This window comes from Perissodus microlepis, chromosome 14, assembly GCF_051167445.1.
Source record: "Perissodus microlepis isolate ML-2025 ecotype Zambia chromosome 14, ASM5116744v1, whole genome shotgun sequence".
Taxonomy (NCBI): Eukaryota; Metazoa; Chordata; class Actinopteri; order Cichliformes; family Cichlidae; genus Perissodus; species Perissodus microlepis.
The window spans coordinates 25574724-25583362 of record NC_140474.1 but is presented as its reverse complement, the minus strand read 5'-3'; positions in this window follow the sequence as shown (position 1 = coordinate 25583362).

Here is an 8639-nt window from a genome sequence, read left to right as displayed (position 1 = left end):
AGTTACTTTGACACAAAGGCATCTGCTGTGATGATCACACCTCTGATGAAGTCTCACATGCATCAGTACTGATAAATGATTAGAATTATAATATTTCTGACTGTCTGAGGCAAAATTGTATCGAATCGAATCAGAACCTTGTGAATCGGAATCGAATGGATTATAGAAATCAGTGATGATACCCAGCCCTAGTGAGTAGCCTAAGCCCGACAGAAGTGGATGTAGCTGTGGGTAATAAGAAAAGATGAAAAGAACTATTGATAACTTTTTTGTTAAGTTAAGACATGATCTGTCTGAAATTCATAGGCAGTGCTCTGACACGGAGCCATTAATCTCTGAACGCTGAAAAAGCACAGTGTATCCAGAAAACACATTATATGCTGCAATAAATGCACTGCCCAAGTGTCCCCTCTCCCCACTGCCTTTCAGCAGCAGGCAGCAACAAACAGGTCATCAGAGGAGGCTGATGTGATGATTAAGTTCAACATTGCCTACAATATTGCCAAAGAGTGCCAAATCACTTTAAGCACAAGCAGTTTTTCAGTAACTTATCTTTCTTGTAAAAATGAGCTCCAAATAAAGAACTTTGTGTTGACAAGATTGTTAGTTAATCATTTACAAATTAATAGTGTCTGTAGTGACAGCAATTTCCCCCCCCCAAAAAAGTGCACATGTAAAACTGCGATTTTAAGCGATGTGGTTGCAAAATTTGGGTGCGTCTAACTTTAGGCGCACCAGTGCAACCGTGGCAAAAAGTTAGTCTAGAGCCCTGTACTGGCTTTTAAATCCTTAAATGGTTTGGCGCCTGTATATTTGTCCAATCTACTGCAGCCCTATGTCCTCAGTGGGTAACTGACAATGTTATTTTATTGTTATTTTATTTATTGTTCTTATTGTACTTTTTATATTTCTGCTGTACAGCATTTTGGTCGGCCATGTGTTGTTTTTAAAGTGCTATATGTCAGATAACTAAGCAGGTGGACACAGATAGCAGATCACACAGACACCAGGGAATTACAGTGAATGGTGTTTATTTACAGTCACAGGGTTTATTTCCAGTTATGGGGGAAAACACAAAATGTCACCAGATTAGTTGGTTGGTTGCAGTCAATAGACAACAAATTTAGTTTGTGTTAACCAAATAGTAGCAAAACCAATAACTCAGGGGAAAATAAAGACACTAAAACTAAAAATCAGTTGGAGGGGGGCAGGTTTGTGCTGCCCCTGGCTGTAATAATGCTGTTACGTTAAAAAACCAAGATATACTGTCCACTTTCACTCTCTATCTCTTATGCAGTAATTGGTTCCCTTGTTATTTAGCTAGCTGCACTTAAAAGGGAAAATCCACCTGTTAGCTGTAATGTTCGGGTTTGTAAAGCCCTTAATAAATGGGGAAAGGGACAGGCTCTTCTCCACACTGTCCTCAACCAAACAATGTGTTAATGTGCAATGTAATCCAATGCACACTGATCAGTATTTAAGGGTTCACTCTTATCAGCCACTGGAGCACAAACTGGGTGTCGTCAGGATGCTACAACACAGAGCGAACACCATCCCCACAGATCCAGTATCCAGGGAAGCAGAAGAACATCACATCAAGAAAGCCCTGAGTAAATGTGGTTATCCCATTTGTCAAAGCTGGGAAGGCACCTAAAGAAAGCTCCAGGTGATAAAGACAGAAGGACAGCTGCTGCCTTAGAAAAAATCCTTAGTAGTCTCTTATTTGTCAGGAGTTCTGGAATAAGTGTGACACATTTTCCCTAAACACCGTGTCTCTGGGGCTTTCAAAGGTTTGAAAGTCAGGCCAGGACTCTGCAGTCTATTTACACCTATGGGCCAGTGGCCACTGTTTCAATGTCATGGTCCTGGTTCATTTTGACCCAGCGTTCTCAGCTTTCTTGAGTGTTTGTAATATGTTAAGTCAATTTCTTATTTTAAGGATTTATTTTGTGGTTCCTAGGCTGTTCTGTTTAGTTTTGGTTATTAGATTTCCCCTTGTGTCTGTGCCTTCTGTGTCTCCCTCTGTGTGTCCATGTTTATATTGTGGTGTGAGTTCTTATACGTTGTTTTCCTCTCGCGTTTTCTTCCATTATATTTATCTATGTTCCCCAGCTCGTGCTCCTCTGTGTTCCCTCTCTCTCTCCAGTCTGCCCCTCTGTACTTCCTGTTTTACTTTGATAGTCTCCCATCATTGTGCATTATGTTCTGTTTGCTCTTCCCCATCTCGTCGATGTAATTTGTGCCATCCGTGCTTCCCAGGTGTGTCCTCTTTGCCCTCGTTATCCATTTTGTATTTAGTGTCTGTCTTCCTGTGCTTGTTGTCACGATCTCCCTCAGTCATGGCTGTGGTTCCCTGCGTGCCTCTCTGAATGTTTAGTTATGATTTCCCAGTGTAGTTTTTTGTAATGTTTCCCCTGCGAGCAATAAAGCTGTTTTTTGAGTTTAAGTTTTCTCCTCTGTGAAGTCTGCTTTTGGGTCTTTTTCCTGCCTGCACGCAGCCACATTGTGACAACACATCCTGCCCAGAATCATCATTTAACCAAGACTGAAGAAGTCACTTGAATAAGTGACGAAACGTTTCTCCCACGGAAAACGCTACGTCCAGATGAACAGACTCAGCTTTGGGGGATTTCCTTACCTGGCTGATGGAGCATGCATCAACACATCAGACAGTTATAATTTTTTTGCATAGGTTAAAGTTGCGGAAGTAAAACAAAGTAAATAAAAATAATAAATAAATGATTTTTAAAAAGTTGCACACACCTAATCTCTCATGTATATATAAAAAAAATCATGTTTGTATTTGTGTGACATTTAATTTGAAGCTAAATTATCTTACAGAGTGGGAAAATAAGTTAAATATAGAAAAATATGAAAAGATAGATACTGCTTAATTAATCTGAAATGCGATTTCTGCTGCACAGTGCTTGTGCTTTTCTTTTAATGCAGCTCATAGACAGTACACCAGTATTTATAATTTCTTCTTTCAGTATATCCTCTTTAGCTCAGTCAAACATTCAAAAACTGGCCAAAGCCCAGAGCTACTGTTTCTACATAGAGGCTAGAGAGTTGACCTATTTCTGTCTTTATCTGGGTCCATTCCCTATGTCAAAAACTGTGATGAAGAGGAAAACATGACAGAGACTAACTGAGAAAAAGGAAACCATACCATTGTTTTATATAACATCACATCTGACATAGTTAAAAAATGTGAAATCAGGACAGAGAGATTGTTGCTAAGTAAATACAATAAGTTGATACCTTATATCTAACATTCTTTCCTCATGAACGAAGTAACACAAGTACAATGGACAGTGGCCTTCAAGTAGAGTTGTTATCACTAATTTGCATTCATAACATCTTTTTATTTAATAAAACCAAGATTATGTTCAGCATTAAACAGGGAATATCAAGAGCTCCTTCACTGTCAGATTGTTTTACTACATGTTGCCATAGGCATCACTTGGCTAAATATAACATAAATGACTCACCTATTCACCTTGCAACTCTAATAATGCAATTATGCCCAAAGCATAGTGGCCAAGCAGCGGATTCAAACAAAGCTGTTGTTTATGCTTTTTAACCGTGCTAAACATGAAGTAAAATGTGGAAAACTGTGGGTTATATATCAACCCACAGTATACTGATGGCTCTAGAAAAAACTGTTTATTTTCACACTCTCTGAACATAATCATCAAGTGTTATTCTTTCTGAAAGAGATTCCCGTGTTATAGGTTTCAGTAGTTCCAACGCTTAACTAGTGTCATTTTTAAATGATACGCCAAACACTGATTTGGTTAATACTGTTTAAAGCTTTCACACCTTATATCTGTGTCAGTGGTGCCTCACCATCTCAGTCAAACAAAAACTGGCCAAACCCAAAACTAATCTTGTCATAGATGTCATGACCCAGTTCTTCTTGGTTCTGGGTTCATTCCCTATGCCAAAAACTGGGATGCAAGGCAAAATGTGTCACAGAGACAGTTATAGGGGGCTAAACAATGAGAAATGGCAGTGCTTTCCTCTTAAATGGTCCCTGTGTTTAAATGTGTCAAATTTAGTCGAGAAGAAAATAAAAAATCTCAATCTCTGACTTCTTGACAACACAAAATGCTGGCTCCTGATTTTCTCGGATTTAGCCCAGTTTAATCACTACCGTATTTTTCGGACCATAAGGCGCGCTGGATTATAAAGAACACCGTCGATGAACGGGTCTGTTTTCATACATAAGGTGCACCGGATTATATGGCACATTAAGCGAAACAAAATAGCCAGATAAGTCAAACTTTACTCAACTTCTTGCTTCCTCCACTTCTGTACCATTGATTCATTAATGTTGAATTCTCTTGCAGCTGCTCTATTCCCATGTTGTTGCAGTATATTAATGACTAACCTCGTATTGTGGATGGATTATCTCAGTCATTCTCCCGACTGAAGTTTGGTCCATTTACAGCATCCTGCCAAGCGATTGCATTTGTCAATAACCAACGAGAACCCTCCCGTTAAATTTTATCAAGTGGAGAAACATTATCATTCACTGTGTTTATGTTAGGCTAACATAGCTGTGTCGCTAGCGATCACGTAGCACATCATTATATACCAGCTAGTCCAAACTTCAGTAACCCTACAAAAGTCATTGCTGTTTAGTTTTCTGTCTTCATTTATTTTGGAAGTGATAGCAGAGCTGTACGTTTTAATTTTTTCCAGAAATCTCTCAGTCAGAACATGCTATATCATGTTTAAGTGGAAACTAGCGTTCTCCTAACTTCTATAAATTAGTGGTATCGCACATCACTAATGATGATCTGAGAGGGCGGGAAACAGTGGTGATATGGAGCAGGTCACACAAATATGAAGGAGCAGAATTATGGATACACTTGTATGTAAGAAGTAAGATTTTAAAATTTATCCTGGCTTCTATGGGCAACCAGTGAAGCTGCTGAAGAACTGGGGTAATATGAGCTCTTAACGGAGTACGAGTTATGACCCGAGCTGCAGAATTTTGAAGAAGTTGGAGTTTATGAAGGGACCTTTTAGGGAGACCAAATAGGAGGGAATTGCAGTAATCAATACAGGACGTAATAAGACTGTGGACAAGGATGGCAGCAGCATGGGGAGTAAGGAAGGGATGGAGTCGGTTAACATTACGTAAGTGGAAGTATGCAGACCGGGTTATGTAATTAATGTGAGACTGGAATGAAAGAGTATTATCAAGTATGACACCCAAACTCTTAACCTGAGGGGAGGGAAGGGTAGGAGAATCTTCAGTGTTAATGGAAAAACTGTGGGATTTGGTTAAGATAGATGGTGTACCAACAAGTAAAACTTCAGTTTTATTACTGTTAAGTTTGAGAAAATTGGAGGAGAACCAGGATCTAATCTCAATAAGACAGTTTGAGAGGGAGGTAGGTGGGAGGGATGAATTGGTTTTAGAAGAAATGTAGAGCTGGGTGTCATCGGCATAACAGTGAAAATTTATATTATATTTTCAGTATATATGACCAAGACGGAGCATATAAATAATGAATAAAAGAGGCCCTAATACTGAACCCTGGGGCACACCAGCAGAAACAGGATAGAGACTTGAAGAATGGGATTTAAATTGGATAAACTGAGTGCGGTCTGAGAGATAGAAGGTGAACCAGGCAAGGGGGGTATGACTAATGCCAATGGATGCTAACCGGTTCAGGAGGATATTGTGAGAAATGGTATCAAACGCCGCACTAAGATCAAGAAGGATGAGGATTGATAGGAGACCAGAATCAGCTGCCATCAGAAGGTCATTGGTAATCCTTAACAGAGCAGTTTCTGCTATGATTGGGGCGGAAACCAGATTGAAATTGTTCATAGAGATTATGGTCATTGAGATGTAAATGAAGCTGGGAGGCGACAACTTTTTCAAGAATTTTTGAAATAAAGGGGAGATTTGATATAGGGCGAAGATTATCAAAGGTTTTGGGGTCTGCACCAGGCTTTTTGAGAATTGGAATAACAGAAGTATTTTTCAGAGATGAAGGAACGATACCAGTGTTAAGGGAGGAATGAATAATATTGGTTATGAGAGGTGCTAACGAGGGAAGACTGGCTTTAACTAACACAGTGGGGAGAGGGTCAAGTTGACAGGTGGATGACTTAGATTTTTTAATAAGATTAGATACATCAGTTATGGAGGGAAGAGTAAAGCTTGAAAATAACTTGTATGTTTTGGATACTTACTAAAACAATATATGAAAGTAATGAGAAAGTGGCCACTTTCATGAGTAAATCATATAAGCCTTATATGATTCACTATATGAAGTAGGCCACATCTTATGCAAGTCTTTTATAAGTTTTTTCTATTTCTTTTCCATATGGGACACCTAACTCAGTATTTTTTCAGTGCCATTAATGACACAATGTGGGAATGTGAAATCTGTAAATCTTTGGTTAGGGAGAATTTCTAAAGCTGTCTGGAGCACCCAAGGTCAGTTACTCAATGGTAATAGCTTACATACATATAATTTTGAATATTTGACTGTGTTTTGCTCTTTGTTGTGCCTTGACTTCTATCAAAGATGCATAAATCTGGGGAATAGCATTCAAGACTAATGAAAACCTAATGAAAAATGAAAGCCAAGATTCAGTCAAAAATGAGCTCTAATGAATTCCAATGCCAATTATCAAAAGGCTGCAAAAAGTTTTTGATTTACTGTTCTCCTTTTCATAAACTAAAGTTTAGTTTGGATTTTCCATCAATGAGATGGTTGTGCTATGATTTATGCTTACCAGGCTAAAGTAAAACCATTGGTCTTTTCCCTCGTTCTCTCTCTCTCTGTGGTTCCCCTGGGAGAGCAGCGTGCGAGAATTAGGTCTCTCAGCAGACATGTGGGTATTTTTGCTTCGACAGTTTGAGGCTATAGCCAGTAGAATGAGATGGGATAGTGGATGGTATGGTAGCCTCCTGGACTCTATGTTTGTGTGTTTGTCGCTGTGTGTTTCTAAGACAGACACAGAGAGAGAGAGAAAGAGGCAGAGGTAGAGCAACAATGTGTGCCACAACACACGCTTTTGGAGAGGGCACCATCTGGCCATGCGCTCAAAAAGTCATCCAGCACAAATGCTAGGAAATGGAAAATAGTGGTTGTGGTACATGTTCTTATAAATAAAATTTGTTCTTGAAATTCTGTTTATTTGCTTATTGTTAAGCAACCTGACCAACTTTTGTTAGCTGAATCAGAAAACTGCTCATGCCTTCTTTCCACACAGTGATGCGTTAAGTTAGCTTTACAAGATAATGCAATATAAACAACACTGCATATGTTGCCTCCCTAAGATGATGACCAGAGGGGTAACTGGTTTCCTGTTCAACAACGTGTGGTGCTGTGATAAAGAATAGAAAAAGGGACACACGTTGAGCTGATGTCAGTTTCACAACAGGAAGGTTTATTCTTCACAACAGCTTAGAACAGCTTCAGGTATCACCATACTAACTGCAAAGAAATGGCCTTATGTTTCAATCCAGTTTACCATACATGGCCACAGTTCCCTGAGCTAGAGACTGTATAAATCTCTCAATACAACTTTGACAAAACATAAACAAAATGTTGCTTAAATCCATTGATAATATCAGATCCACAATGTATCACAATAAACACATTTGTTTTACAAAGATAAACAAAACACAATAGCGTACTCTGTACTTCATTTTTAACTACATTTACAAACATCATAAAATTAACTCATTTTTAAACATTTTAATTCTTGTTCAGCACTAAATTATTTATGTGAAATGTATTTCCACTGTACTGACAATGTAACTTCTGTTTTTTTAAATATAGCTATTTTACTCTTTACAAGAAAATAATGTCTTTGACATGAAACAAACATATTCACTGTGCTTAGACAACCTACAACTATATAGAGTGCAATGCTCCTTTAACAGCGTTCACTACTACTGTGCAGTCAGCATTGATCATACAGTTTCCTTATAACACTCTATAAATGTCTTTGTATTAAACCACAAACTTGTTCTTGTAACCACAAGATTAACCAGAAGAATAAAACATAGTATAAAACCCATTTATCAGAGTGCATAATACATTAATAGTTCACAGTCCAGAAGTCTCTCACAGGTCAGATTAGCTTCCCCACACACACTCAGTATTCCACATTAGCCAAGTCCGCTAGCATTAGCATCATTTAGCCTGCAGCCTTAACCCACAATTCAGACACAACTCAGAACGAATCCATTTCTTTAGCAAGTTGCGCTCATTACCCACATAAACAACATTGTCCGTTTGTAAGGTCTGCAGTATACATTCATTTAAATGCATTTACTAACCTGTGATAAAGAATAGAAAAAGGGACACATGTTGAGCTGATGTCAGTTTCACAACAGGAAGGTTTATTCTTCCTCTGTGCCCCAAAACGCTACTCGATACCACTGCGCGTAATACGCCCTCTAGCGGCTGGATGTAGGATAGCATTTTAAATGACAGGTACAAAAATACAATCACAACAAAAACCTTTGGGGGGGGCTGTTTTCCCCAGTTTATTTCTGATACCAGATTTTACTAGAGAGCTATTCTCAACTCTCTACACATAAAGGAACCTGGGCATTAAATTGCAGAACATACTTGCTCCAGAATGCCTGCCATATT